Source organism: Perca flavescens, chromosome 10, assembly GCF_004354835.1.
Source record: "Perca flavescens isolate YP-PL-M2 chromosome 10, PFLA_1.0, whole genome shotgun sequence".
NCBI lineage: Eukaryota > Metazoa > Chordata > Actinopteri > Perciformes > Percidae > Perca > Perca flavescens.
Window position 1 is genome coordinate 9,540,568 of NC_041340.1, and position 17,310 is coordinate 9,557,877.

A 17,310-nucleotide genomic window follows, 5' to 3' on the forward strand; every position below is an offset into this window, starting at 1 on the left:
GAGAGGTATTTGAAAGTGTCCTGTAATGACTCTACTCATTATACCCTTATAATACTCCAGACATTCAGTCATTCATTCTGAAACTGCATTATGGAAATACATTGTGCAAATAAGGGAACATTTATTTTACATTATTATGACCATGAAATTACCTAAATTTATTTCAGTCTGTCCCCTGCAGGACAGAAATATTCTAATAAAATTAGGTGCTTATGTTGCATTTCTCCGAGAAAGCCACAAAGACACTGTAGACAATGTAGCCACATTGCTTGATTTCAAAAACCGCACTGCCTCAGAGGACATAGTATGCAAACTCATCAATGTGGCAGAAACAAACTCAACTGCTCTCACTTTTCCATGCCTCCCTTCCTCTTCATTATGATACAGAAGGCTCCTCGTGTGAAACTAAGCTACTAGATTCCTCCGATACAGACATTTCACGGTTATCAAGCACCATCATTTATGATGCTAATTTTAGAAAGCAGCAATGAGAGTTACTGATGCTTGAGGAGCCTCGTACAGTTTAGAATACACATTGGACACGTCAGTGCTGCTTTAATATGCTCTAGTTTGAGCAGTTGAAAGGAAGAATAAAATGAAGATGTGACTGTAGTTACAGAGTTTTACTGACCTCAAAACAGTATTGTGCCAAAAAAAGGTGTGTGCTGTATTTACAGAATTCATTAGGGTCCATTTAATGTTCCTTGGAATGGGCTCATAACCCAAGGTAATTAGTTAAATCAATAACACAATTAATGCCAAAACATATATATATATATATATATATTTTCCCACATTATGTGTGATTTGATACTTGTTACATGACAGGTTGCTGCAGAATACATTTCTATTAAATGTCAATAATAGTAACTTGTAAGCTCATCTTGTTTTCTGCAGTGCACTTTCCATTACCTAAAATACTTACAATACTAACTCATAAGTCATGCATGTCCATGGAAATCAAACCACCACTGTGTTTTCTTTATAACATCAGAGGAAAGTGAGAAAAGAACCAGAAGCTATTAAATGGAGATGTGAAATATCTCTGCTCTAATGCATTTAACGGGGGGAAATAAAAAACACACCTGTCCCAGTAATCATCGGCATAGCACCGTCCCTAGCTGGCTAGATTATGTCACCTAGCACATGGTGAGATGTGATATACGACACTATGCCAGTGGCATACAGAGACGGTAACCCAATCACACATACTATTTTGAGAATGTATGGCTTTTCCCAAAGCACAAATAGGTTTTCGGTGCAGACTGGATACGCTCTACCCAGGCATGCTTACACTTGGATCCCCATGGGAGGGTATCCATTTCTACGGTCCAAATGGAATGAAAATGCACATTAGCTATTAGGTCTTATGACTGACTGGAATGATTTTGCCAACTGTGCGTATGTGTGTGTTTGTGCGCATGTTTGTGTAGCTGTCTGCACATTGAACAGCAATCTCTATTTAATAAAATAAATTACCTCTTACTCAAGCCAGCTTCTCTTTAAACCAGGATTGTCTGTGGTACTGGAAAATGTTTCATTTTCGTTGACATAGTTACTCTGGTAGCTTCTGCTGGTGATCTGGAATTCTACTCTACTCTAACAGTCACTAAAAATGTCAGTTGATACCAATGGTAATAGAGGACATACTTTAATACCATTCAATGATTTTTCAGAATTATTTTTTTAAGGGCATAATATCCTGAAACTCTTGGCTTTGCCTTTTCTTTTCAACTTCCAATTGTTCTTTGAGTAAACTATGTGCTACAATATGCAATCTGTAATGTTGTTGCAATGTAAGGACCCTGACTGATTTCTCTGGAAGAATCCACTTCATTCATTCAACAGCCCAGTTATTTATGACTGCTTAAGTACAGTAGCGGCACTCTTTCTACTAGTCCTTGCACTGTGTGCCAGTGCGTACAATGAGATGCCATGCTAAATGCTTGTAAATGTATCCTACTTGATGATTAAAAGGGAATTTGAATCCGGTTGTGGTTAGGTACTTAGTGCAGAGGTGTAGAGAGCAAACGGCTCTATGCCCAGATGTTGCATGGCTCAGTACTAGTTGAGGAATACAACGTATGACAAATTCAGTCAAGTGGTGAAAACACAAGCAAGTTTAAAAAGGATCTGGAGTCACGCACAGGAACTAGATGATGTAATCAGAGGATGTCAAATAAGCTGAGAACTGGAAGTAATGTGATACGCCAATTGGTTAATAGTTTTTTGCCATGGAAGCCACCCACAAAGCATCGCATTAGCCAGTAAAGTAATCTAGTAGGAAGTACTGGTCATGCTGCTATTACTAGATGGTAGGATGCATTTTGACTACACTGTTCAGAAACGTACATTATTATATGGAGAATCATAATCTTAGAGGTGTTTGGCTAGCTAAAAGGCATTTCTCACAGCTGACATTTTGACTTGTCGTAGCAGGAAAAGCACAGGTGAAACTAGTAAGCTTAATTTTGGCTCCACTCCATTTAGGTGTGCCAGTAAGCTGTGCCAATGGGCCAGAATGCACAACACCAGGGTTTTGGAACTGGCATAACTAAATTCACTGCAGCTTTTTACTAATGTTATTAGTGTTAAGTGAAGATTTTCACTGTAAGAAAGGTCTATTCACTGTTGTTAGTGACACAACACGTTACAGCTGGAGACAAGTGAGTGTCTGGAAAAACAAAAGTTGTAAAATGTCAAAAAAATATATGTTGTTTAACTTCAAGGCCTGTAATCTTGATTGTATTTAAAGGTAGAGTTCTTGGTCTGGAGTGGAGTAAGTTGTGTTGTTTATCCGGGTAGCTGATAATTAATGTGACATCAACTGGGCATGTTGCCACTCAAGTCTGTAATGGGCATCAGAAAAACATTATTTATTAGTGTTTGCATTGTTTCCAGCCTTGGCACACACGGTTGCTGTCTTCTGTTCTTTTCAGCAGATGTTTTTTTAGATTTAACTGCCTTAATCGGGCCTAAATCACATGCTAAACATTTGGGGCTGTACCTAATACATCTGTGTACACAGTGAACAACTGCTACTGATTTGTTCAGTTGTGCACACAAACCTTTTTTGAGCACCATATACAGATACTCAAACTAAAAACAAAACAAAAATCAAGAAAAAAAATGTTTGCTTATCCATTATTATGCTGGTCCGTGAGACATGCAGTACAAACATGCAATCACATACAATGACTGCTCAGATTCAATAAATGATATAGAAAGAGCATGCAGGTTCTTTTAGAGAAAATCCCTTTTTTTTACTGACTCTCTTCACATCTTTCCAATACTTTTTTTACTCCATTTTCTTCTTCATAGTGAAGATTGTGGGATAACAGCTTAAAAGTACACCTTCTCAATAAGAAATCCTGAGAGACAGACATACTTAGAAGAGTATGACAGATTACCAGTTAGTAGAAAAGGTGTTAAGCCCCTTCTCCCCCTCCTCCTTTTTATTTTCCCTCTAAGTTCTGTGTTCAGCTGCCTCTAATTAGGGCTTTTACAGACAGCAGCATTAAAATGGCCCCGGAAGCACGCCAAATAATGAGACACCATTGACAAGGCAGATCCTTCATGCAAAACTCTGTTTGTCAAAATCCATTTTTTCACTTTTTGCCTTGACAGCCAAGGTTTGTTCAGCACTTTGTCTTCACACCTGTTGACAGGCCTTACCTGAGATTTGAAGCAGGTCACTGAGTTGGCTTGTTTTTGGCGTAGTTTGCAGCATCGGATGCTCGTGATGATGGATTTTCTTGGGCAGATCATTGACATGTTTGCATGCTGTGGACATGAAGCATTTTTCACCACTTTGTTGCTGCCAGTATGTCTATGATGCTGAACAAAGTCAATTCATCGCTCTGCTCTTAGAAAGCTTTTTTTACAGATACAAATGAGAACAGAAAGCCACATTAATTCAGTAGCTACATGTCATGATTTAAAAAAAAAAAATGCATTACACTTCGAAGAGGCATGTTAGGAATTGTCAAAACACAAGCACTTTGTGAACAAATATATTTTCCAAAAATAAAATTGATAATAATGAGACCATAATACAACTTCAATTCACAATAATGTGGCCTTACATCATCAAAACATGGTCATTCAAAATGTGCTCTGCTTTTTAAAATGCTCTCAAAAATGATTGATAGTGTTAAGAATCAAACAAAATGATGATACATCGAGGACCACTGTAGTTGCTTTTGTGGCACATGCAAAAGGCTATTGTCATCATTTACTACCAAATACGGGCTACTGTTATTAACAGAAATAACCCTTTGCTCCTATCCAGCGTTGCAGGAAGAGTAATATGAATATCTCCAAAACACAAGTAAGTCATCTTAACTTGAACAGTGCTCATAATTGACACAAATATCTTTTTGTAGCTATTAGATGATAATTGACTCACACGGACCAACTCCTGTTAAGACAGCAACCCTCTAAAATGTGTAGCATTAGGCTATTTTAACACGTTACTCAATAGACTCAAATATTCATGCTCCTGTAATCTGTTTTGGTCTCCACCAACTCCTAAGAGAAGTATCTGGCTTTTAACTGCTAAACTAAAACTATGTTCATCAGCTAGCTGCTAACTCTGTCTTTCTGCTGTTTGGTGCTAAGCAAAGTGTGAGCAGAGTGAGTTTGTCACTACAAGCGACACCTTTCACATTATGCATTGTAATTTGTTACATTGTTAATATCAAAGTATTGATTGGAGCAAGTTTCGGGTAATAATACCTATTCATTTGTGTGATAGGTAAATACATATTCAGTCCTGGTGGTCTAATATAAAGCAGATTTTTCTGATCATTCACCCAACTATTTACAAGTTAGTAATGCATTTGTGATTTATAAGAAACTAACTCTGCAGTTCCTCATATATTTTACATGCTAATTACTGGTTGCTGCTTAGGCCACAGCTCGTGATTACATAATTCAGAAATGTAACTGTGAAGTTTTAGTAAGACATATTAATGTGCATGTCCACTTTCTACAAGCACTGAAGAGAAAGGCATGTGTTTTGTAACCATTTATCTCAGGAGGTAATTACACGGCTATTGTTCCTTAAGTGCAGGTTCATAAATATGTATTGTTTTCAAAGATAAAATAAGGCTTTTAGTGGCTGGCTGTGTTCTTCCATTTTATGTTTTTCTGATGAAAATTGCATCAAACAGCAGGGTTAAGTTTAGAGGCAAATGGACACAGATGATTGAATGTTTTTTTATGAGCAGCCATAGAGGAGTGTTGAAAGGCCTTTTGTCAAACTGTGGACAGTCAGGGGCTTAATGACCTGAGGAGACTATTAAAAAGGCAAACTGGGAGCTAAGTGCTTAGCTTCTCCATTTATTTATCATTTTTCAAAACAATTCCCCAAACAGGCACATAAAAATGAACAAAACAATCTATCCATATGTAAACTAGCTGCAACAATTTTAACCAAGATGGCGACCATTTTTAAGTTTCAGAGTTTTGCTGTTCGTAACTTTGCTTTCTAAAACCTGTATACACTCCAGGGTATTTCTTTAAACAGTGCTGCTACAGTGTTAGAAATATAAATCCTTTGGAAACCCTTGGATGAATAGATCCATAGAGAGCTGTTATGGGAATTAACCTGCAGACACTAAGTCACTGCCCTCGTCTTCAGACGTTTCCCCTCAGAAACATCAATTTTCCCATTTTCTAATCCTCAAATTGCTACTCATGTCAACTCTGAAAATCCAGGTACAAACTTGCCAGCCCTTTGGCAAGTTGTTATGCTGGGATGTATGCACAGACATTGTTCGCTGGAGTTTGGACGGCATGCATTTGGCTTTAGCATAGATAGTGCAAAGCAGTGGACTGAGTGGGTGCATGGTGGTGACTGAATTATTAGCAAAGAAAGCTTTTGACCAGGGGGTCATCAATTTGAATCCTGTGAGAATTTCCAGGCAGTGAAGACACACTCTTTACCTCTTTAGTTTAGACGACTGCCGTCAATTGCCGTCAAAGTGCTTTTGACCAAAGCAAGAAACCGTGGCTGTAGTGGGCTGTAACAGGCCTGTATCTGTGTGAGCGAGGGCAGGAAGTTACAGGAAAAGAACAGTTGTTCTCTACAAACCCTCCCTTGGTAAATAGAAGTTGAAAGGAATATACTTTCATTACCCTGAGTTCTGCAGTGCAACTCTTCTCTAGACAGGTGGGCCGAAAGGTTACGAAGGCTTGGTGGGGCGGCAGTAATTGGAGATCCAGAGCAACCCGATTTAAAGAAATCGATCTGTATCTGGAAGCAGAGCCAGAGACCAGAGAGTTTTATTCTTAAACTGCCACAATTAAAATGTTCTTCTCCTTGTCTCCTTGTCTGCTGCTTTGGATGAATCATTCATTTTGCCACAGCTGAAAATCTCATCAGACCTTTAAAGGCTTTACCCAGATTTGCTTGCATTGCTCCAAGCTTCTTACAGGGTTGTTCAGAGGTTATGTTTGTTATGTAAATTGTTTGATTTTTTGGAATTCCAGACCGCTGTTTTGATTAGAAGGATACTACTTTGTGGCTACAATGCTCTAAATGTTTAATGTAGTACAGTGAGCTTTGGGAGGTCTATATTTCTTGGATTTTCATTTAGGATAACATTAAAGTAATGGGATAAGGGAAGGAAAATGTGTGAGGACAGATTCACTAAGTGTGTGAAGTTGGATGTTATCCAAGTTGCAACCTGGGTTTACTGAGATTCCAGGGCAGATATGGGCGGTCCCAGATTAGAAATCATTAGTTGGTAACATTATTGAAATCTTCCAAACTGTTCATTGCAGATTTGAGTGTTTCTGTCTTGGAGCCACGAAGCTACAACATGGATTGTGATCAGCTATCAATCCTCTCGGCTACGTTCATTGCAAAAATTGCATCTTTGATCAGTCTTAATTGCAGTGCCTGGATCTGGTACGGCAAAGCTGTCTTCCAATCTGGCTTGCCTCAGGTCAAACTGTAATTTTCTCCAAACATCCAGCTGTCCAGCTCACAGATGTGACTACAAAGCAGCCTGGAGCTACCGTCCACAGCTGTGGAGAGAGGTTTAAAAAAGATGTGGACCGTTCATCTGTCAGCACCTGGATCCCAACCAGAAGGGGAGATTAGGCCCATCTCCCAGTGTGTGTGAGAAAAATCTTACAGCATTTTTTGTGCTAAACTATCATTCCACAATTATCTTTGATATTGTTTCTAAGTTTGACAACTGACAAGGAAATTGAGGTCGACATTGGGCTATCTGCAGTAATGTAGTTACAGGCCTTGGTTGTAATTTAAAGAGAGAAAGAAAGAGACGTGCAGGCCTATACACGGTTGTACATGTGTTGAGATACAGTCAAACAAACATGAAATGATTTGTACTGATGTAGTTTATTTTATAAATGAAAACGAAAATACAAATGATTGGAGAGGTTGGATGGGTTCATTTTTTTTTATTTTGGTGCTGATATTATGTCTGAATCCAGGCTCAGGGGCTCAGATGCGGAATACCATAGGGTCAACACAAATAGACGGCTGTAGTGAAAAGACGGCCACTCAATCTCCCTTTCGCTGGATGCCAAACACAAGTGTGGGCACTAATTAGAGGCTCCAATGAATCATTCAGGGGTGGGGAGCCATTGTAACCAGAGGAGAAGCTGTTGTGTGGTGACGAGTTTCAGTCGCTTTGCCGGAGGGCCCAAAGCCTGAGGGGTTGAAAGACTTTAGTTTAGCCTTGGTGTGTCTGCTTTTCAAAAACACTACTGCACACTACTGTGCATTTGCTATTATTAACAGCCTGCAGCTGTGGCTTGACAAAACCTTATCACATTTTGTAATCGTTTCTCGGATAACACGTTGTGCTTTGCATTAAGGGTAGCTTTCATAGAAGTTATGGAAGTTAAATCCTTCTTGGGCTCCAGGGCTTCTTATATTATTCAACTCTGGCTATTTTTTAATGGAAGAATTTACTGGATGTTGGTTTGTGTTTTAATTGTTTTATAACAACTGTGAGCTAAGTTTGAGGCTTGTTATATTATCAAGTAATGAATAAATAAGACATAAATAAATATTGCTATTCTTTTTAAATGAGGTTGGATTAGTTTGAAGTTCCTACACATCCAACAGTTGATGTGATTCCTGCTGCAGGAAAACTGAACTGTGTCCCAAGTTGTATCCTATTACAATAAAGTATACAATGTACAATTTATGTATTTATTCTACCATTTCTTAATAATGGAAACATGTTCCTGGAGCTTTGTAATATACTATGAAATAATATAAGCTCCATTTTGTTTTTGTTTTTTTTCATTTCTCATCACTAATCTTTTTGATATTATATGCATATACCCATTATGTAACTCCTGTGGGAAAGCTGTAGATAGAATATGACAGTGTATACATACAAATGTATGTACACACACACACACACACACACACACACACACACTCAAACTAGTGGTATCAGGTTAGGCCATTTGATATGATCTGCAGATGTTTTGCTTTGACTCTACAGCAGGTGTCAACAGATGTCCCTGCTGCCCACTAGGCCAGGTTGACCTCATGCTTTTAGAGAGATCCCCCCACAGTCAGGCGACCACTGAGTGCAGCACCCCTTCTGGAAGTTATCTGCTCTGCTAAAGTGTTCTTGAGCAGTTCATTACCACCCTGCCCCCTTCTAGGTCTGGCCTTCCTGTAGACAGAGGGGCATTAAAATGAGAATTTTTATAGCAGGGATCAATAAAGTATCACATTATTTTATTACGACACAGTCAACCCAAGATGCTCAGTCCTATCAGAGCTTGGACTGATTACATTTCTTGTGACCTTGAACCTCCTCACTTAAATGGCTTTCATGGGTTATATGTGCCCACCTGTTAATGTTTGAGTGGTTTTAAAAAGTGAAGTCGACAGAAGATGGAGCTGTACTCTGGTCAGCAAATGCAAGATTATTAGTGTGATGTTTTGCAATTTTTTTATCCACTTTGTGTCAGTGTTAAAAAGGGAGGAAACAGTTTATCTGAGAGCCCTGCTACTGTTTGCCGTAATGGATCTTCACAGGTGTCAGTAAGCTTTCTGACATGCTCTTATCTCCTCCATGAGCAGTGATGTAACATATTTGTCATGGGTCTCATCACACAAAGACACAGATTCTTCTCTCTTTTGAGATGAAGCAGGTTAAAAAATAAAAGGTTGTTTTGTGTTGCCCAACCCTTGGATGCTTTAAATCTTAGCAAAATGTGAATTCATTTAAAAACCATAAGTAAAATGTATTGAAAGAATAGTATGTATGCTGTGACTACATATTGCATTGTGAAGCAGTTAAAGGTGATAGGACAGTTAGTATTGGTGAGCCCCCTAGAGGTTTTGGGCCCAACTGCATTTGCACACTTTTCATAAATAGCTGTGTTACTGAAACTTCCATGACACGTGACATAATATCAAACACCAGAGTATAATTTTAATTAAGATATACTAATTAAATATCAGTGTAGATCATTACTTGCCAACAATGGATGCTCTGTGACTTGGCTGAAGACAGTGATGGGGCTTCTCTCCAATCCTGTCTGTTGATTATATATTATAATCTTCATCATTTATTTTATTAGTGAAAAAAAAGTTATTTGCCAGTGTGAGCGAGGCAGAGGTCTGTTGTTTTTGCTCGAGGGCACTTCAGCAGGTCAGAGAGTATTTGCAATTGCTGGTGGATAGTGATCGATATTATCTCTGATATTCTGCCATGAGATGTTTTCTAATCGCTGTGTGGAGATAAGCAAGATTATGTTAGCTTTGATCTTGCTTACAAACAAACTTTATTGATTAAAAAAATAATATAGTGAGCTCCTGCTATCTTTCTGCCCTTATTTTAGCAACCTCTGCAGAGAATTTTATGTGTCTAACCTGTCACACCTGCTTCCTCTTCAGCACAACACACAAGCATGTGCCTGGCACATTAAATCGCTACAAAAGGGTCCCACACAAGCCAAATTATTTTTTAATGCTATAAAAGATTCCCATGCCGTGTTCAGCCCCTTTTTTGCTCGACTGACTGTAAACCCAAAAGCAATAAATATCCTAAGCAGGATGGGGAATTTACTGCACCTGTAGTTACCCTGCATCGTCTTAAGTAACAGATGTCGGAGTGATTGCATCAAGCCTGAAACGCATGCATTGGAAAAAGGGAATTCTTTGTTAGGTACAGTTTCATCACCTGACCAAATCTGCTTCAACTCTGTTCCTCTGGGCCTCACATTCATTTTGTCCAGCAGGTAACAGGGCTGAAATTAAAAACAATCCAGATTTAGTGTCAAAGTGACTCGGCTGTCGATTACGGGACAGGAAATAGCTGTCAGGAATGGTTATCCATGATGCATGAGGCTGCTGGGAGCATGAGGCTGCTGGGAGAACACCATATAGTAGTGGACCAATATTTAGCCCATAATGTGTGAAAATAACAATTTGGCTAATTTAATGACCAAATACAACCCCCGATGGCAGTGTAATACATACCAATTTGATTTGGCCGTAATAACACTTTTTTCTGTTTTTAATTTTGGCTGTTCCCCTTTAAAAGTATCTTGTCTGACCTCATATTTAAGGACGCCAGAAATATTTATTGCTTTCTTAGGGGTGAGTAGAGGGGTAGTGTAACAGTTCCTATAGCTTTCCAGAAGAAAGACATAGTTATGTCTACTATATCATGCTATTGACCACCAGATAAACTCCAAAGCTAAGGGCCAGTGCAGTGAGACACTGTAATGATATCCTGTGAGGAAAGATGAATTTAGTGAGCCTAACAGAAGCCAGAATGAATGGTTCTCATTCCTCCCACTACTTTTTTTACGAGAAACATGCAGCAGTCTGGACAAAGGGGCTGTTCTCATTAGTTAATCTTTGCTTCAAGGCATCTAACATTTATTAATGCATCTGGGTATGCATGCACGTGTGTCTGTGTCTGTGTGTGGGTGTATATGTGTGTGTGCAAGGGCTTTGTAAGTGTGTGTGAGGGTGTATGGGATTGATTATTTGCTAATGGTACTGTAGCCACTTTACTGTATAATCTTTGCGTAGACGTCTATATATATATATATATATATATATATATAATCTTTGCGTAGACGTCTATATATATATATATATATATATATATATATATATATATATATATATCTCATCACTAGTAGTGGTGGTAGTTGTTCAACGCTTGTGTGCACTAATGTAACATTGTGCACATGTGCATGGTTGACTGCATGTGCGCTCAAGTTTTGTTTTGGCAGGGGAAAGGTTAATGTTAAACAGCATGAATGGTTCACCCACTAACGTGTGAACAAAGCACAAAGGCTGCACTGTATGGGCTCCTATTTATTCAGAGTCACTTCCTCCCTTAATAGTCGGCTCTACTTTCCTCACAGAGGAAAAAAGTAGGTCAAGGAAAAGTCATGTTTAAGGTAATTCACTCTAGGGAACCGCTACTCTGATCATTAGATGACATTGGTTAACCCCGAGAGTGAGGTCATTTTTATGTCAAAGTTACACCCAGAATACAGCCCGACTGGTAGCCTGTCTCTGCATTTTACAGTACACGGAGGGTTAATCAGAGAGGGAGGATGTCAGTGGGACGGTTTAAAAGAGAGAAGCATGAAAAGACAGTATTGTTTATTAAAAAATAAAAATAAAGAAAAGCTTCAGGAGAATAGGAAGGAAGCTGGTTTATATGGTGGTTTATATCGTGATCAAATATTGGTTTGCAGCTGATGTACTCTGAAGGAGCACTCTATTAAGGAGTTTCTGCTTTGATGCAAGTAAACAAAAGATCCACAGCGAAGAATCACTTGGATAGTTCATTCTTGAGCTTCATGCACAAAGAACTGAACCAAACAGGAATGCAAAGCATTGTTCCCTACCTACTGCAATTACTTGTGATGAGTGCATAAGAATTAAGCAGGATATTCACAGACTTTTTGGATTAAGTATGATTTCATCCACGCAGGTGTCTGAAATACCTTTTCATCAGGACCTTATGCTTTCATGTCCAGGCATTCTCTTCTGCTTTATCCCCCTTTTCTCTGTAACATCAAGCTCAGATTTACCTTTCACATTCTCCTCATAATTGCAGTCATAATAAAGAGGCATTCCGGTCACCAACAGATTTAGATTAGATTAAACTTTATTGTCATTGCGCAGAGCACAAGTACAAAGACAACGAAATGTAGATTGCGTCCAACCAGAAGTGCAGAAAAAGCAGTATAGAGTATAGACAGGTGGTGCATAGGCAGGACAAGAAATGTATTTCATTGTTGTAAGAGCAGAATAAATATGGCTATGTAATATGAACAATGTATGAACAACATGTGCAGATATGTGCAATGTAGTAGCAGTTGCATTAAACTAGTAGTAAGAATAATATAGATATAGATATATGCAGTGTATTAACAGAATATATAATAAGAAAAACAGAATAAATATGGATATTCTGTATGAACCATATAGACAGATATGTACAGTATGTACAGCTATGTGCAGTGTGGTAACAGTATAAGAGTAGTAAGAATAAGTGTAGAATAAGCAGGATAAATAGTATGAAGAGCAGTAGAATATGGCTATGTATAGATATAATTAAAGTATGTACATTTGTAAATAATAAATCATAAATAGAACAGTATGGATTTAAGGAACTATGGACAGACAGAGCCCTTAAAAGCAGACATTGCTTTATAATTGTGGAAGTACATTGTTTTTGGCTACATCTTTTAATATCATATGTACACCTACTATCACACATGCAATACAGTACATATTCATTATGCACGTTATGAGCCTGTATGTTGGAGCCCACAGTGATGGGGATCTGATTAAAAACATGTCATTGTGATGGAGGGCCAAGCTTTAAGAGCATGAAAGCTATTGACTTGTTTCCTCCTGAGCCAGCAAATGGATACAAGAACAGTCCATCAAACCTAGTGCATTGCCGCTACTTGCACCAAAGATTAAAACAGTCTGCCATTGCTTTCTGTAGTTTCTGCAAAGGAATCAAAGCAATATTGACTGCAGGGGCAAAAAATGTGTCAGATTTATTTGAATATGATCAAATAATGTTGTTATTAACCCCATGAAGAAGGTGTTTTCCTGAACCACAAAATATGGCTTTGAGGCGTCCAGTGCTAGTAAAATGTCGAGTTTTCTGTCGTCAAGCAATGCATCTATTCTTTTTTTTAATTTGCCCGAAGAACGTGGCCCTTATTTGGTGAGACAGTTTGTACTTGAGGCCAAACTCTTCTCACAGTTATGAAAGAGCCCGTTCATTGAGAAGTCATGCCTGGGCTTTGTTTTTCTTTGCATCTGGCACACTGTCATTCAATCTGTTCCCACCTGGCTCACCACCAACCCCAGATGAAAACTTCAAAGTGATATCTGCAAATCTGAAGTAATAATAGTTTTTTTTTAAAAGTGCCATTGTTGATTTATCTTCTTACTCTGTTAGACAGCAGCAGTGGGGATGCCAGGAGAGAAAGTCCAGCGGTCATCAAGTTACAAATTGATAAAAAATGATGTTTTTTTATTGGATTAGGGGGGGGGGGTTGGATGCCTAACACAAAATTGAAAGGAAATCCCAAAAGAAATTTCACTGATGACATGCTAAGTGTCTGGTATATGTAGATTATAAACCGTGAAAATTATTACTGTATGTAGCAAATTTGAACAATTATTAAATAGATAATTATTGACTTCTTTGAAAAATTAGCTTAACAATTGACCCCCCACCGCCAAATTTACAGCAATCATAGCTGTTTCGTAACTAGGCACAGCAGGCCTGTCAAAATTTGGATTTCTCCACATGTTGAAGTAATGAGCGTGGAGCTGTAGAGAAAGCAATATATTTTAAAGAAATTGGTGGGCCGTGTTTGTTTTTTTATTATTATTATTATTATTATTATTATTATTATTATTATTATTATTATTATTATTATTATTATTATTATCTAGGAGCTCTGTCCACTTCCTAACCAGCCAATGGTTATGAACAGCGTAACACACTGGATAGTGCTCATCCTTAAAGCCTTTTCTCCTGTAACATTACAAATTAAAACATATACTGTTTGAAAATTTGAACAATAGAGCATAAATCTAACTTCTTGCTTGACCAAGTAAGCTAAGCAATAAGACAAGGACTAACTAGCTCTACATCCATTACAATATAAAAACACAGCTGACATTTCAGGCTGCTTTTGTCTACCCTTGTCTGAAATCAAGGTTACGTTGTTTTAAAACTTGATGGGCATTGCAACAGGGCGGTGAATTTAAATTCTCTTCGAATTTTTACTGACTTTAAATGACTGTAGAAAACAGACAGTCCTCTGCCAAAGTTGGTTTTGCTCACTTATTTTCAGTGACCCCTCCCTCAGACAGAGTTGTTGTCCTTGGAACCATACTGAGAAACTCAGAGTCGCTGTGGAACTGTTATTTGGCATTATACAGGGTGAGAACATGGCACAATCTTAACCTGCATGTGTTTTTGTTTCTATTGCAAGCAAATAACCTCAGAATGATTCAGCCACCGGGTATGAATCACTTTTATTTTTATGGCAAAATAAAGAGTAATCAAGCTTGTGTTATGTGTTCCACCATAAATTGCATTAAACCCCTGCTGGTTCCTCTGACGGCTAGACATACGGGCTCAGAATGAATGCTGAATGATCATCAGTGGTACAAAAATGAATACTGCTCAAACAAATTGAGGATAGGCTTGGGATGGGATACATTTATCAGCGTAATTTCTGAGACAGAAACACAGCACTTAGTATGTTGGTTGATGGGCTACTTATCATAGTATATTGAGCCAGTGTTAAAGCATAGACTATTGTTGTGACAATTATGCAGAAAAAAACTCTATGGGAGTGTTGACAAGTGCTACATATACACGCTACAATTTTTTGTATCCACTGTAATCATAAAAATCAGTGCAGGGTTTTGTCGCCTTAACTGTTGGCTTGTTGGCATCTGTGGTGCATTTTAATTCATTTCTTTTTTCGTTGATTTAGAGCACAGTATTCTTTATAGGACAAACTAACAAATAATCTGCTCTCTCACATGTAGCTACAGCAATACATCAATTTGGTGCGTTTTAGCTGTGCATTTAATAAATAGCTCCATGGCATGTTTAGCCTAGCTTAGCACAACGTTTGGAGGCAGGGTAAAACAGTTAGCCTAGCTTAACAGAGTGCATTCCACCAACTTGAAATGTCATCTTGAACACTCTGTATGTATGTGCATTTCACATGAAGAAATAGAACATGAGACATTGTAGTTTAACTAAATAGCTTACATATTGAAGCTTTTTCACCAACAGAAGTCAGAAGTCCTATGAATTTGATTGTTTTGGTATACTTTCATAACTCTGGACAAACCCCATCTGACACTTGGTTATGCTTGTCTGGCTCAATGGATGTACATTGCCTGGATAAAGCCTGACAGCCGGCAGGTGTTTCAAGTGCCGGATGTCCCTTCCCTTCCTCTATCGATTTTGCAAGGGCACCGTTGCTGCATCCGGGGCTTAACACCGCCCAGGACAGCTGTGATTGGTTTAAAGAACTACAAACAAACAAGAGCGTTTTTTTTCCCCTATCTCAGAATTGATAAGCGCTGCAGCCAGACCATACTCCAGCACTGACATAGCACTGTGGAGATAGGTCTGGCAATGTGAGACTACTAACGTGCTAGCTATTATAACAAGATACGAAATGTAAATAAGATACCGAAAGGTATAGTTTTTCGCTTTTGACAAAGACTGATTGTTTCCTCCTACATCCAGTGCTTGTGTCTAGTATTTCAGACTGTGTTGCAGTGCTGATGAAGGTGATTGTACAAGAGATTATAAATTATTTTGAAAATGATATATTGATGCTACATTGTATTGATTTTGATTGCCTAAAAGATAACAAACAATATCTTTCTTCTCATGTACTCACATTTGATCTCCTATTTTGATCCGTTGAATAAATAACAGTCCTGTAATCAGCATGGGTTCAGGGTGTTGTCATTGTAATGGTTGTGAGGCTCAGGTGGAAGTCTACCGGCAGTTTTTCTCCTGAAGGTGACAGGGCCTGATGGGGCCCAGGGGAACTGAGTGACAAGCTTCGTCACTGATTAAATCCTTCAGCCACTGGTCCCAGTGGGCCTTAATGGCTTTATGAGAGGAGCTCAGTATAACCCATCTGGCAACAGTCCCTTTAAAGTAATTGGCACTAATGTTTTAGATTTGTGGAGTGATGCTAACAACCACAGTTAAACACAGGGAATATACATAGCCTACACATAATACAGCAATATACAAGTTTATGATTGTAGAGTTGCAGTGTCCAGGTAGATACAATCCAAATAAAACAGTGTATTTTTTACAGCGCACACAGACCAGCTGCCTCAAGTTCCTCCTTCCCCTCGTGAAGTTGCGTGTCGCGTTCATGACAGCGTCAACGTTACAGATCCATTTGTCCGACACGACTGAAGCGTGGTGTCACGACGTCATGCGTCCGTGGTTGATGCTCCACGCCCTTGACCACAACTGATTGGACGAACGCGTGACGTGGGTCTGGCTTCTCAAGAATTTCAACAGAGTGTCATGGTGGCTCGTTGAGAATACAGTCTAGTATTTTACGAAAATAGTTAACCAAACCGTGTTTCTGAAAACATTTTAAGCGAGAAATAGGCCATGCAGTTGCTGAATCTGTCTTGATTGTCCTGACTTTCGTCTACTTCTACTGGATAGTCGCGTCACGTTCAACGGATTAATTTGCATAAAGATGGGCAATTAAATAATTTGCCACCTTTATCGTTCCATTGGGGCTTGTCTTTAACTTTAATATACACAAACACATGCAAGAAAATAGAAACACACGTAACAAAAAACTTTCAACGTCTCTATAAATGAAGGAATAATTTAAAGAAATATTGAGGATATTTGTCATTATTGATCAGAGGTGTCAATTCCAGGTCCAGAAAGTAAAAGTCTTGCCATGTGTTTATTCCACCAATGAACTCAGCCAGCTGATCAGCTGGCTGAGTTCATTGGTGGAATAAACACATGGCAGGACTTTTACTTTCTGGACCTGGAATTGACACCTCTGTTATTGATAGAATTTCAATTTGTATTGATTCCATGATAGAAATCGCTGAGGAGGCAAACACAGTCTTAGACCTCATGAATCCAAGGCTGACCTATGAAAAGAAGCCTGGATCTGCAGCTGAGTCCCACTCAGGGCTATGCTCTGATAAACAAAAGATTGAAGTGTAGATATCGGGTGTGTAAGCTTGAAGAAGGGTGGAAATGGATAACA

General features: G+C 38.6%; 1 protein-coding gene across 2 annotated transcripts in view; it reads left to right on the forward strand.

The window, feature by feature from the left end:
* Window positions 1-17,310, forward strand: part of pdgfc (platelet derived growth factor c) — a 47,285-nt gene that overhangs the window by 15,643 nt on the left and 14,332 nt on the right. The window lies entirely within an intron of this gene.